A 15,484-nucleotide genomic window follows, 5' to 3' on the forward strand; every position below is an offset into this window, starting at 1 on the left:
TTGTAGGCAGAGAGGCAGGCAGAGAGAGAGGAGGAAGCAGGCTCCCCGCTGAGCAGAGAGCCCAATGCAGGGCTCCATCCCAGGACCCTGGGATCATGACCTGAGCCGAAGGCAGAGGCTTTAACCCACTGAGCCACCCAGGCGCCCCAAGGCAGAACTTCTTTTCATAGTTATTAAAGTAACAATTTCTACTTCGGGAAATTATATGTTCCTATCCTGTGACCATTTCTCTTTCTTTTTTAAAAATTATTTTGAGGCAGGCGGCAGAGGAAGAGGGAGTGAGAGAGAATCCCGAGTAGGCTCCACACCTAGTGCAGAGCCCAAAGCAGGGCTCATTTTCACAACGCTGAGATCATTACCTGAGCCAAAATCAAGACTCTGATGCTTAAGTGACTGAGCCACCCTGGCGCCTCTGTGACTGTTTTTCAATCAGATTGTTTGTAGGTTTTTTTCCCTTATTGTAGGACATATTTATGTAATAGCTATATTATATAATTATATAAACTATAATTATTAGTTAGAAATTTTGCAAGTATTTATAATAAAGTCCTTGAGTTTTTAGTGTCTTTTGTTATGCATGTTTCCAATTCTAAAGTTGTTAATTTATTGGTATTTTATTTTTGACTAGTGCTTTTATGGTCATAAGAAAGCTTGCACATTCTGAGGCTATAGAGGTATTCTCTATATTTTCTCCTAAGCAGGCCAAGGTTTTAAGATTTAGGCCTTTATACCAGCTGGATGTGTGTGTGTATGTGAACAAATTTTTTCCATATGGATAGCCTGTTGCTCCATTAGTATTTATTGAATAGTCCATTTGTTCCTCATTTTGGGGGGCTTTATAGTCTTTAGAATAGCTTTATTGAGGTATGATTTACACACCATAAAATTCACTAATTTTAAGGTCCAAATGTGCAACCATCACCACAATCCAGTTTTAGAAGATTTCTATCACTCCCCAAAAGTTCCTTCATTCCTATTTGCAATCAATCCCAATTCCCATCCTCGGCCCTGAGGGAACTAGGGATCTATTTTTATCTCAATAGTTTCCCTAAATTCATATAAATTGAATAAAATAATATATAATCTATTGCACCTTGCTTCTTTCACTTGACATAATGTTTTTGAGGTTCATTCATATTGTCACATATATCATAATTTCATTTTTTTTAAAGATTTTATTTATTTATTTGACAGAGAGAGATCACAAGTAGGCAGAGAGGCAGGCAGAGAGAGGGAGGGAAGCAGGCTCCCTGCCAAGCAGAGAGCCCGATGCGGGACTCGATCCCAGGACCCTGAGATCACGACCTGAGCCGAAGGCAGCGGCTTAACCCACTGAGCCACCCAGTCACCCAATTTCATTTTTTTCTTGAGTAGATTCCACATCCAACATGGGGCTTGAACTCACAACCCTGAGATCAAGAGTCCCATGCTCCTCTGTCTGAGCCAGCCAGGCACCCCCAGAATTTCATTTTTATTGCTGAGTAGTACTTCATTGTGTACATATACAACATTTTGTTTGTCGATTCACTGATGGACATTTGGAATGTTTCCAGTCTTTTAACTATTATTAAATGCTGCAATGAAATAGAGAAACATTTGTGTGGACATATGTTCACTTTTCTGAACTAGATATAGAGAAGTGGAATTACTGGGATATGTGGAAAGTAAACTTTTCTTGAAAGTAACTTTTCAAGAATCCACTAAACTGTATTCTAAAGTGTATGTACTAATTTGCAACCCCACCAGCAATGTATGAGGGTCCCAGTTTCTCCATATCCTTGTCAATATTTGGTATTGTCAATCTTTTTTATTCAAGCCATTCTAGTGAATATGTAGTGTGGTGTTAATTTGCATTATCTTAATGAATTACCTTTTAATTTTTTCAACATAATTTCAGGTTAAAGACAGATTACATGAATAGTTCTCTCTGTACACATACACACACAATTTGTAAACTTTTCTGGAACCATTTGAGAATAAATTGCAGAATGATGTAATTTTATACTTCAGTATGTGTTTTCAAGGACAGTCTTACACAACCGCAGTGTAATTATCAAAATCAGCTGATTAGATAAATACTATTATCTAATTTATATACCTCATTCTGACTTTTCCAAATGTCCCCAAAATGCCTTTTTAAAAAAAGATTTATTTATTTACTTTAGAGAGAGATCATAAGCAGGGGGCAGAGGGAGAGGGAGAGAGAATCCCAACCAGAGTCTGAGCTGAGGACAGAGCCTGACACAGGGTTCAATCCCATGACCTGAGATTATGACCCGAGCCAAAGCCAAGTTCGATGTTTAACCAACCATGTCATCCAGGAGCCCCCCTCCACAAATGTCTTTTATAGCAAAATAAAATCTAGCATCATGCCTAGCATTCAAAATTCATCTTCAGCCTTTCTTTTAATCTGGAACATTTCTTGAGTCCGTGTTTCATGACATTAGCATTTCTGGAGAGTATACAGGACAATAATTGTAAAATTTCCTCAATTTGTGTTTGTCTGATGTTTGCTCATGATTATATCAGGTTCTGAACTTTGGGCAGGAATGCCACAAAAAATGCTGTTGTGTTGCATCCAATCAGGAGGCATATGCTGATGGTAATACTGGTGATTTGTTTAGATTGTTATCTGCCAGATTTTTCTACTATAACCTTACTATGCTTCCCTTTGTAATTTATAAATATCTCATGGAGAAATACTTTGAGACTATGTAAATATCTTCTTACTCCATAAACATTCATCTATAATTTCAACATTTATTGATGACTGTTTCCTGAATTAATTATTATTATGGTGGTTTCCAAATTTTGATTTTCTAATTCCTGAATTCCTTACTCATTTAATAGTTAGCCTTCCACTATAAGCTTTCTTGTCTACCAGTCATTTATTTGTTCAGTTATGTTACTGTGGGCTCATAGATTCTCATTTGTAAACTAGGGCCACTGGGGGCTCCCCTTTATGCAAGTCCTTTTGTCTTTTCTTTTTTCCCTATGTGTTTTTTGATATGTCTCAATCTTTCTTTGAACACTTTTTACTTTGATTCAAAAAGATATTCCAGTTTCATCTTGTACTTTCCCTATCCAAGTTCTAGAACCAGCCATTCCTAAGAAACCTACAATTCCTTTATTTTTTTTTTAAACTGGACAAATGCCCTAGTTCCTTTTAATGGACTCCAATTTTAGATTTTCAAGACCTGAGCATTAGGTGTACCCATGCATCCCCAACTACATATAATATCTATTTATAAAATCCATCAAATCATGGGCTTTTGTCAGTATCTTCAATTTTAATACTCTACTACAAGGTCATTCTATCTTCCTGGATTCCATATTTGTAACTCTTCCAACAATAAGAAACTTGGCTTCCGTTACCCACAATATAATCTCTTATTTGCCAAATCGTAGAATACTTAGTAATTTTAGAACTGCTAACTAATGACTCTGAAAAAAAGCAGCTTACTAACTGAAATCCAATATTTGTATAGAGGTTTTTTCCTCTTTTGTCTGAGAGTATATATTTCAAATAGATTTTCAAAAGTATATTGAATTAGTTCTCTTTTTCCCACCTTTAGTGTTAAGTTATTCATGGGAAGTAGTTTTGTTTTGTTGTTGTTGTTGTTGTTGTTGTTATCATATTATACAATCTCCCATTTCCTACTGACTTTATGTCTTTTTAAAAAATGAAACATTAACATGGTTCCAAAAGTCAGTTCTGTACAGAGAGGTACAGAGGATCACCCCCTCATTCTCTACCTTCCTTCTACCCTATGTCTGTCCATGACCTATACAACCCAATCTCATTAATCTCTGGTTTTTCCTTCCTGTGGTTTGTTTGGTTGGGTTTTTTTTTTTTGTTTTTTGTTTTTTTTTCACAAATGAGCCTATCTGTGTGTAATTTCTTCTTTTTCCTTCCTTTTTATACAAAAGGTGGTATATCATAGAAAATCTTGTACTTTTGGTTTTGTTGTTGTTGTTGTTGTTTTTACTGAACAATCTATCCTGGAAATCACTCCACGTCATTTCATAGAGATCTTCTCCATTATTTCTTTCAGGAGCATAGTACTCCATTATGTGGATATATCATAGTTTATTCAAATACTCTCCTATGTATGTTGTTTCCAATATTTTTCAATTGCAATAATACTATAATCAATCTCTTATGCATGTGTAGTTTTTTAGTTGTTGGAGGAACAGTTTCAGGGTAAATTCCTAGGAAACCCAATTTTTTAAAAAGATTTTATTTATTTATTTGACAGAGAGATCACAAGTAGGCAGAGAGGCAGGCAGAGAGAGTGGGGTGGGGGGAACAGACTCCCCACTGAGCAGAGAGCCCGATGCGGGGCTTGATCCCAGAAGCCTGGGATCATGACCTGAGCCGAAGGCAGATGCTCTAACCCGCTGAGCCACCCAGGCGCCCCAACCCCAATTATTTTTGAGTAATCAAAATCTAACAAAACCTAAGTTTCCATATATATGTGGGTCTACTTCTGTCTAGCAATTATGTTCCACTTACCTATTCCTGCACTAGTGCCACTGAGTTTTAATTATTGGAGCTTCATTATAAGGCTTGGTAATTGGTAGAAAAACCTTCACTCCTTATTACCCTGTCTATATTGTCATTGGTATTTTTGGGTCTTAATTGGGCAAATGAATTTTAGGGTTACTTGATCAAGTTCCTAAAAAACCTGTTATTATTTTTATTGGAATTGCATTTAAATCAGATATTTGGAAATTTTTTTCAACTTCATGTTATTGAAACTTCCTGTGAACGAACATAGTATCTCTACTAGATATTCTTCTATACATTTCAATAAAGTTTTATACTTTTATCCATACAGACCTTAAATAGGATTTTTTAAGTTAGATTTTCTAATTGGTTGTTTCTGATGATATTTGATTTTGATGATGTTGATTTTTTTATATTAATCTTTTATCCAGCAACCTTGCAAATCCACTTCTTCTGTGTTAAACTTTACTGAGTAGATAACACATATACGCCATTAAAAAATCAGAAGGAGATAATAAGATATACATTAAGAGATCATGCTTCTATCCTGTCCCTATCCTCTCTGTTCCCCAACTTTTTCCCCCGACAGTAACCACCATTCTTTGTTTTTTTTTGTTTACGCTTTTAGGAGTGAAACTTTTTATTACATCTTTCAGTTTGTAGGATCCTTTTCCTCCAGTGTCTTTTGTGTGTGTTTGTGTGTTATTGCCACATAGATACCTCAGAGATATTGCAGGTTTTGTTCCAGACCAGCACAATAAAGTAAATATCACAATAAACCAAGTCAAATGAATTTTTTGGTTCCCCAGTACACATACAAGTTATGTTTACACTCTACAATAGTCTATTAAGTGAGCAATAATAGTCACATTTTAAAAAACAATGTATGTACCTTAATTTAAAATACTTTATTGATAAAAAATGTTAACTGAGCTTTCAGTGAGTTGTAATCTTTTTGCTGGTGGAGGGTCTTGCCTTAATGTTGATGGCTGCTAACAGATCAAGGTGAAGGTTGGTGAAGTTTGGTTTGGCTGTGGCAATTTCTTAACATAAGACAGTGATGAAGTTTGCCACATCAATTGACTCATCCTTTCATGAATGATTTCTCTGTAGTATGCAGTGCTGTTTGACAGCATTTTACCCATAGTACAACATCTTTCAAAATTGGAATCAATCCTCTCAAACCCTGCCACTGCTTTATCAACTAAATTTATATAATTTTCTAAATCCTCTGTTGTTATTTCAACTACCCTCACAGCATCTTCACCAGAGTAGATTTCATTTCAAAAACCACTTCCTTCGCTCATTCATAAGAAGCAACTCATCTGTGAAAGTTTTCTTTCTTTTTCTTTTTTTTTTTTTTGAAGATTTTATTTATTTATTTGACAGACAGAGACCACAAGTAGGCAGAGAGGCAGGCAGAGAGAGAGGAAGGAAAGCAGGCTCCCCACCAAGCAGAGAACCCGATGCGGGGCTTGATCCCAGGACCCCGGGATCATGACCTGAGCTGAAGGCAGAGGCTTTAACCCACTAAGCCACCCAGGTGCCCCAAAAGTTTTCTTTATGAGATTACAGCAATTCAATCACATCTTTAGGCTCCATTTCTAATTTTAGTTCTCTTGCTATTTCCACCAAATCTGCATTTTCTTCCTCCAGTGAAGACTTTAACCTCTCAAAATCAGCCATGAGGGCTGTGGTCAACTTCTAAACTTTTGTAATTGTTGATGTTTGATCTTCATGTGAATCGCTAATGTTTTTAATGAAATTGAGGATGGTGAATACTGGATTCCAGAAGGTTTTCAATTTACTTTGCCCAGGTCTATCAGAGAAACCACTATCTATGGCCCCTTTAGCCTTACAAACTGAATTTCTTAAATGATAAGGCTTGAAAGTTAAAGTGACTCCTTGATCTATTGGCTGCAGAATGGATGTTGTGTTAGCAGGAATAAAAAATAATCTCATTATATATCTCCCTCAGAGCTCTTGGGTGACCAGGTGCATTATCAATGAGCAGTAATATTTTGAAAGGAAATATTTTTCTGAGTAGTAGGTCTCAACAGTGTTCTTAAAATATTCAGTAAACTCTGTTGTAAACAGATGTCATCCAGACTTTGTTGCTCCATTTGTAGAGCACAGGCACAGTAGACACAGCATAATTTTTAAGGGACCTTGGATTTTCAGAATGGTAAATGAACACTGGCTTCAACTTAAAGTCACCAGTTGCAAATATCCCATAATGGGAAAGTCAGCCTGTCATTTGAAGCTTTGAGGCCAGGCATTGACCTCTCTTTAGGTATGAAAGTCATAGATGGCATAGTCTTCCAATATACAGATTTTTCATCCACCCTGAAAATCTGTTCTTTAATGTAGCCACCATCATGGATTATCTTAGCTACATCTTTGGATAACTGGCTATAGTTTCCACATCAGCACTTGGTGCTTCACCTTGCACTTTCATGTTATGGAGATGGCTTCTTTCCTTAAACCTCATGAACCAACCTCTGATAGCCTCAAACGTTTTTTGCTTCAGCTTCCTCACCTCTCTCAACCTTCATAGAACTGAAAAGAGTTAGGGCCTTGCTCTGAAATAGTCTTTGTCTTAAGTGAATATTGTGACTGGCTTGATCTATCCACTAAAACTTTCTCTATATCAGAAATAAGGCTGTTCTGCTTTTTTATCATTCATGTGTTCACAGGAGCAGCACTTTAAAAAAAATATTTTATTGGGCGCCTGGGTGGCTCAGTGCGTTAAGCCACTGCCTTCGGCTCAGGTCATGATCTCAGGGTCCTGGGATCAAGTCCCGCATCGGGCTCTCTGCTCAGCAGGGAGCCTGCTTCTCTCTCTCTCTCTCTCTCTCTCTCTCTCTCTGCCTGCCTCTCTGTCTACTTGTGATCTCTCTCTGTCAAATAAACAAATAAAATCTTTAAAAAAATATTTTATTCATTTATTTGAGAGAGAGAGGGAGAAAGCACGAGCAGGGTATAAGGGCAGAGGGAGAGGGAGAAGTAGACTCCTTACTGAACAGGGAGCCTGACAGAGGTCTCCATCCTAGGATGCTGGGCTCATGACCTAAGATGAAGGCAGACGCTTAACTAACTGAACCACCCAGGTATCCAGGAGCAGCACTTTTAACTTCTTTCAGAAACTCTTCTTTTGCATTCACAACTTGGCTAGCTGGTACAAGAGACCTAGCTTTTGGCCTATTTCAGCTTTTTATATACCTTCCTCACTAAACTTAATCATTTCTAGCTTTGGATTTAAAGTGAGAAGCATGCAACTCTTCCTTTCATTTGAACACTTAGAGGCTACTTTAGGGTTATAAATTGGCCTAATTTCAATACTGTCATTTTTCATAGAATAGGGAGGCCCAAAGAAAGGGAGAGACATGGAGAACAACCAGTCAGTAGGGCAGTCAGAATACAAAAACATTTATCAATTAAGTTTACCACCATATATGGACACACTTTGATAGTAACATCAAAGGCCACTGATCACAGATCACTATAACAAATGTAATAATGAAAAAGTTTGAAATGTTCTGAGAATTACTAAAATGTGACAAAGATATGAAATAAGCAACTATGTTGGGAAAATGGTGCTAATAGACAGACTTGCTTATCACAGGGTTGTTATGACAACCCTCCTACTTATAAAAAACCCACAATATCTGTAAAGTACGATAAAATGAAAGTACAATAAAATGAGGTATGCCTGTAGTATTGAATAGACATGATGATAGCAGGGATCTTTGTCTTATACCTCACTTTAAAAGAAATGTTTCTAGGCTTAGGAGTTCAAGATGGCAGAGGAGTAGGAGATATTAATTTCGTCTGGTCTCAAGAATTCAGCAATCTGAAAGAAATGGATGCATTCCTAGAGACGTGTAAACTACCAAAACTGAAACAGAGAGAAATGGAAAACCTGAATAGACCCACAACCAGCAAGGAAATTGAAGCAGTAATCAAAAATCTCCCAAAAAAGGGGCGCCTGGGTGGCTCAGTGGGTTAAGCCTCTGCCTTCGGCTCAGGTCATGATCTCAGGGTCCTGGGGTCAAGTCCCGCATCGGGCTCTCTGCTCAGCGGAGAACCTGTTTCCTCTTCTATCTCTCTCTCTACCTGCCTCTCTGCCTACTTGTGATCTCTCTCTGTGAAATAAATAAATATAATCTTTAAAAAATAATAAAAATTTAAAAATCTCCCAAAAAACAAAAGCCCAGGGCTGGATGGCTTCCCAGGGGAATTTTATCAAACATTTAAAGAAGAATTAATATTTATTCTTCAGAAGTTGTCTCAAAAAATAGAAATGGAAGAAAAACTTCCGAACTCTTTCCATGAGGCCAGCATTACCTTGATCCAAAAATCAGTCAAAGACCCACCAAAAAGGAGGATTACAGACCAATATCCCTGATGAACATGGATGCAAATATTCTCACCAAAATAGTAGTTAAAAGGATCCAAAGCACATTAAAAGGATTATTCACCAGGACCAAGTGGGATTTATTCCTGGAATGCAAAGGTAGTTCAACATTTGCAAATCAATGTGATACATTACATAAATAAAAGAAAGGATAAGAACCATATATCCTCTCAATAGATGCAGAAAAAGCATTTGACAGAGTACAGCATCCTTTATTGATTAAAACTCTTCACAGTGTAGGGATAGAGGGAACATACCTCAGTATCATAAAAGCAATATATGTAAAGCCCACAGCAAATATCATTCTGAATAGTGAAAAACTGAGAGCTTTTCCCCTAAGGACAGGAACACAGCAAGGATGTCCATTATCACCACTGCTGTTCAACATAGTGCTGGAAGTCCTAGCCACAGCAAGGCATTTGAATGAACAAATAAGAAGTCAAACTCTCACTCTTTGCAGATAGCATGATATTCTATGTGGAAAATCCATAAGACTCCACCCGAAAATTGCTAGAAATCATACAGGAACTCAGCAAAGTGTCAAGGTATAAAATCAATGCACAGGAATCAGTTGCATTTCTATACACTGACAATGAGACCAATGAAAGAGAAATTAGGGAGCTGATCCCAATTACAATTACACCCCAAATCAAGGAGTAAACCTAATCAAAGAGGCAAAGGATCTGTACTCAGAAAACTATAGAATGCTCATGAAAGAAATTGAGGAAGACACAAAGAAATGGAAAAACGTTCCATGCTCATGGATTGGAAGAACTAATATTGTTAAAATGTCTATGCTATACACATTCAATGAGATCCCTATCAAAATAACATCAACGTTTTTCACAGAGCTGGAACAAATAATCCTAAAATTTGTATGGAACCAGAAAAGTCCTGAATAGCCAAAGGAATGTTGAAAAAGAAAGAAAGAAAAAAAAAAAAAAACCCACAAAACTGGTGGCATCACACCACCAGACTTCAAGCACTATTACAAAGCTGTAATCATCAAGCCAGAAGAAGAGAAGAAAAAATAAAACAAGATGAAACCAGAGGGTGAAATAAATCATAAGAGACTCTTAATCATGGGAAACAAATTGAGGGTTCCTGGAGGAAAGGGGTGTGGAGGGATAGGGTAACTGGGTGATGGACATTAAGGAGGATATGTGATGCAATGACCACTGGGTAGTGTATAAGACTGATGAATTACAGACCTGTATCTTTGAAACCAATAATACAGTATATGTTGTTAATTAAAAAACAAAAATATCAAAATACTAAAAAATAATAAAAAATAAAAAATAAACTATGTCACTTTAAAAAATTAAAAAAGAAATGTTTCTAACTTTCCACCATTTCATATCATAGTATAGATTTTTTTTTTTTTATTTTTTAAAGGTTTTATTTATTTATTTATTAGACAGAGATCACAAGTAGGCAGAGAGGCAGGCAGAGAGGAGGAAGCAGGCTCCCCGCTGAGCAGAGAGCCCAATGCAGGGCTCCATCCCAGGAACCTGGGATCATGACCTGAGCCGAAGGCAGAAGCTTTAACCCCCTGAGGCACCCAGGCGCCCCTCATAGTATAGATTTTAAAAGACGCATTTTTAGGTTTTAAAAAAAGCTAGTTTGCTTTTTTAAGAATCATGAATGGGTTGAATTTTAGCCAATTTTCTGCAGTTCAGTTTCCATTTTACTGCTAAAATTCATTATTTATGCCTTCTTTCTTTTTTAAAATCCTTAATCAGTCACACAGAGCTTTGTCTAATTACCAGTTTAAAAAAGGCAGTTTATGATATTGTTAATTCTATTATGTCCTTGTTTTAAATTTCATTTACTTCTACTCTCTTTTTCTTTCCTTGTATTTTTATTGAGATAAAATTGACGTATAACATTATATTAGTTTCAAGTATTTACTCCTTATTTTCTTGATTATCCCTTCTTTGGTCTTCACTAATTTCTTGATTTAAATGCTTAATTTGTTGATTTTTCAACCTTCTAATATATGTATTTAAGGCTATATATTATCCTCTTCATATTGTTTTAATTATATCCCATAATTCCAAAGTTTAGTGATTTTGTTTTGTTTTTTTTTTAATTCCCATTTTAATTATCTATTGAAATGTAAAAGTTACCCTAAAACTTAATGGCTTAAAACACAATGTATTATTTCTCACAATTCTTTGGGCAATCTGAGCCTTTCTTCTGCTGGCTTTTCCTGAAATCATTCATGCAGATCTAGTCTTCTGAAAACTTGGCTGGAGGCTCGAAGGTCCTAGGTGGCCTCACTCAAATAGAGGTTCGTTATTGGTTGGGATGGTTCAGTTCTACTTCAGGCGGACTTTGAGCCTCCTATGGGCTAACTGGGCTTCTTCACAGCTGATGATCCCAGGACTTTAAGGGAACAAGAACAGTAGCTGCAGGGCTTCTACAGACCTAGACTCTGAGAATTCATCCAATATTACTTGTGTCATATTCCACTGGTCAAAGAAAGTGCAGCTTGGATTCCAAAGGGTGGAGAAATGAAGAGAATCCACCTCTTGATGGGAGGAGTGTTAACATCACATTGTAAAGGGTGTGGACATGAAAGCATAATTAAATGGGGGCCATTACTATAAAAATTCACCAGAATGTGTGTTGATGATTTCTCAATAAAACTGGGGGAAAAAATCGGGGCACCTGGGTGGCTCAGTGGGAAGCATCTGACTAGCTCATGTAATGATCCCAGAGTCCTGGGATGAAGTCCTGCATCTGGCTCTGAGTGTCTGGCTCTGCACTCAGCAGGAAGTCATCTTGTCCCTTTCTAACCACTCCCCATCTCTCACCTTGTGTGCATGCTCTCTCTCTTTCTCTCTCAAATAAATAAAATCTTTTTAAAAAAATGGTGGGGGGGGGTATCTACTGGGAGGCCTGTATTAGTTTTATACTGCAGTGTAACTAATTACAACAAACCTAGTGGCTTAAAACAATACATCTTTAACATCTCAGTTTCCATAGGTCAGGATCTGGTATGATTCACAAGGCCAAAATCAAGGTGTCTGCAGAGCTGGGTACTTACCTGAAATCTATTTCCGAGCACATACAGACTACTGGCAGAATTCAATCTTGTACTTGTGGGATGGAGGTCCCCATTTCCTTGCTGGTTGTGAGTAGGGAGTACTTTTAGCTTCTAGAGGCCACCCACATTCCTTGGTATGTGGCCCCTCTCCATCTTCAAGCCAGCAGTTGTGTGTTGAATCTTTCTTGTGCTTTGCATTTCTCTGACTTCCCCATTTGCCCCCAGCCAGAAAAAAACTCTGCTTTTTAAGAGTCACCTGATTGGTACAGGCCCACTCAGATAATCTCTGTATTTTAAGGGCAACTGACTTGCAACTTTCATTACATCTGCAAAATCCCTTGACAGCAATACCCATAGATGTATTTGATGGAATAATATTGGTGGAGGGGGGAGGGTCATCTTTAGAATTCTACCTACCAAAAGAAATTGTCATATGGTTTTCTCTTTGACTTATGAATTAATTACAAGTATGAATTCAAGTTTATAAATGTATGTATGTCATCTGGCCTATCTTTTTTAAAAAATATTTTATTTATTTGAGAAAGAGAGTGTGTGAGCACAAGCAGAGAGCAAGGGGCAGAGGGAGAGGGAGAAACGGACTCGCCGCTGAGCAGGGAGCCCAATGTGGGGCTCAATCTCAAGAATCATGTCCTGAGCTGAAGGCAGATGCTTAACCGAATGAGCCACCCAGGGCCCCAATCTCGCCTATCATATAATTGTTTACTTATAATTTCACTGTAGTGTTATCTATATGTATTTGTTGAATCTCTCTTTGTAGTCTAGTATATGGTCAAGTTTTATGAACAATTCATTCGTACTTGCAAAGAATACACATTCTCTAATTGTTAAGTGTAGGATTCTATATTGGTGTTTGAGTTCAATCTTATTGTTTTTATTCAAATCTTACATAGCCTTAATTTTTTTCCTATTTAATCTAGCAGTTTCTATGGGAAGTATACTAAAATCATCCATTTGACCCTTTGAGTTAAAAGATGAAGAAATCGGGGCACCTGGGTGGCTCAGTGGGTTAAGCCTCTGCCTTCTGCTCAGGTCATGATCTCAGGGTCCTGGGACTGAGCCCCACATGGGGCTCTCTGCTCAGCAGGGAGCCTGCTTCCCCCTCTCTCTCTGCCTGCCTCTGTGCCTACTTGTGATCTCTCTCTCTGTGTTAAATAAATAAATAAAATCTTCAAAATAAAATAAAATAAAAGATGAAAATCAAGGTCCAGCAAGTTTAAGTGACTTGCCTAGAATCCGATAGCTAGTTGTGGCAGAGTTGGGGTAAAAACTCAGGTATCTTTCAAGATATTTATTTCAAAGATAAAATGCGGTCATTTTTATTTTGTTCCTTTCTCTTATAGTCATAATACTTCCTGTCAGTTGATGTTATATTGGCCATTGGAAAACTGAAAGCCACTCTTATTATTCCCCATTTGATCTTAAGCTGATTTACAAGTTATTTAGTCAAGTACTCTCCCAAGTATGGGAGAGTTATTTTCTATAGATAAAGGAGTTATCATAAACTCCCACAATACACCCTACCTAATCTCCCATAAAAGTCAAGGATAAGCACCCTCAGCCAACAGTTTAACAGGAAGGAATGTTTTAGGAAGGCTAGTAGACCATCTCCTTTGATGGTCTTTGACCTTGCTTATATTCTGATACAAGAATATTCCCATTTAAAAAGTGTATTTATTGGGGCGCCTGGATGGCTCAGTGGGTTAAAGCCTCGGCCTTCAGCTCAGGTCATGATCCCAGGGTCCTGGGATCGAGCCCCATGTTGGGCTCTGCTCAGCAGGGAGCCTGCTTCCTCCTCTCTCTCTGCCTACTTGGGATCTCTGTCTGTCAAATAAATAAATAAAATCTTTAAAAAAATAAATAAAAAGTGTATTTATTTTTTGAAATGAAAACTAATGAAAAAGGAATTCAGGAATGAGGTTCGTAAATATAACTAAATATAATTTAAATATAAATAACATGTATTTCCTGATTAGTATCAGGTAAATATCTAAATTATCTCTCCCAAATTCTGGCCTCCGAGGGAAAAAAGAAACACACAATAATAAAGAACATGCTTTGTACATTAAGAGAAGGGAAAAATGAAGTGGGAGAAATAGGAGTGGGAAACAAACCATGACAGACTGTGGACTCTGGTAAACAAATGGAGGGTTTTAGAAGGGAGGGGGGTGGGAGGATGGGAGAGCCTGGTGTTGGGTATTAAGGAGGGCATGGATTGCATGGAGCACTGGGTGTTATATGGAAACAATGAACCATGGAACACTACATCAAAAACTAATGATGTATTGTATGATGACTAACATAACACAATAAAAAATTTTTAAAAAAGAAGATGCTTTGTGGCTATCAGGCCCATTTTTAAAATAATGGGCTCTCTGGGAAAAACCGCTCTAGTCTACAGGAGATTTTTGAATAATCCATTTCTGTTTTGTGGTAAACTATTTATGTTTGCACCTTTATTTATTTTTTTAAAGATTTATTTATTTATTTTAGAAAGAGATGGAGTGAGTGGGGGAGGCAGAGAAACAAAGGGAGAGGGAGAGAGAATCTCAAGCAGACTCCCCACTGAGTGAGGAGCCCTACATGGGGCTAGATCTTATGACCTTGAGATCATGACCTTTAGATCATGACCTGAGCCAAAACCAAGAGTCAGACACAAACAAGTGAGCCACCCAGGTGCCCCTACTCCACCTTTGTTTTCATCAGTGGATTCTTACATAGCTTTTCTAAGCTATACATAACTAATAAAGGGGGAAATCAGAGTATATGTATGGATTTTTTGTAGATCCAGAGCATAATTTGAATGACTATACGAGGAACGCATACCAGTGTCCCAGGCTTGACAGCTCAGGCAGGTCAAGAGACCCGTCCAACAAGCAGCTCATTTCCTCCTAGCATGATCTGCCATCCCACTGCACCATCAATCACTGCTCTTACATGGCTCCCCATTTTTCTTCCCTAACCTAAGTCCTAGACCAGACTCTGATTACCACATCCTTCATCTTGAGGAAGGGGATGTGCAGGACTGGGCTTAGTTAGTGTACCCTGCCTGGGGCCTGCAGAGCTGCTTGAAAGTACCACAGGGAAGCCACCTAACCCAGAACCCTGGCTGGAGATCAGCCCTGGCCCACCCCACTCCTGCTCACCTGTGACCAACAAGTCCAAATGGCTTCCTTTCATTTTTAGATTCTCCCTTCCAGACAAATACACGTAAGTGTAGGATTTTTTTTTTAAAGATTTTATTTATTTATTTGAGAGAGAGAGAGAGAGAGAGCGCGCACAAGCAGGGGGAGGGGCAGAGAGAGAGGGAGAAGCAGACTTCCCATTGAGCAGAGAGCCCTATGCGGGGCTCAATCCCAGGATTCTGAGATCATGACCTGAGCCAAAGGCAGAGGCTTTAATCCACTGAGCCACCCAGGCACCCCAAGTGTAGGATTTTTAAGCACATTCCAAGTAGCAGCTTCTCAGACTGGACCTCTCCTTCCTC

General features: G+C 38.0%; 1 protein-coding gene across 2 annotated transcripts in view; it reads right to left on the minus strand.

Annotated features, from left to right (window-relative positions):
- The window catches only part of LOC111145227 (cilia and flagella associated protein 70), a 115,381-nt gene that overhangs the window by 4,307 nt on the left and 95,590 nt on the right, over positions 1-15,484 (minus strand). The window lies entirely within an intron of this gene.

Source organism: Enhydra lutris, unplaced genomic scaffold (assembly GCF_002288905.1).
Source record: "Enhydra lutris kenyoni isolate GAN:26980312 unplaced genomic scaffold, ASM228890v2 scaffoldscaffold12, whole genome shotgun sequence".
In the NCBI taxonomy this organism is placed as follows: domain Eukaryota; kingdom Metazoa; phylum Chordata; class Mammalia; order Carnivora; family Mustelidae; genus Enhydra; species Enhydra lutris.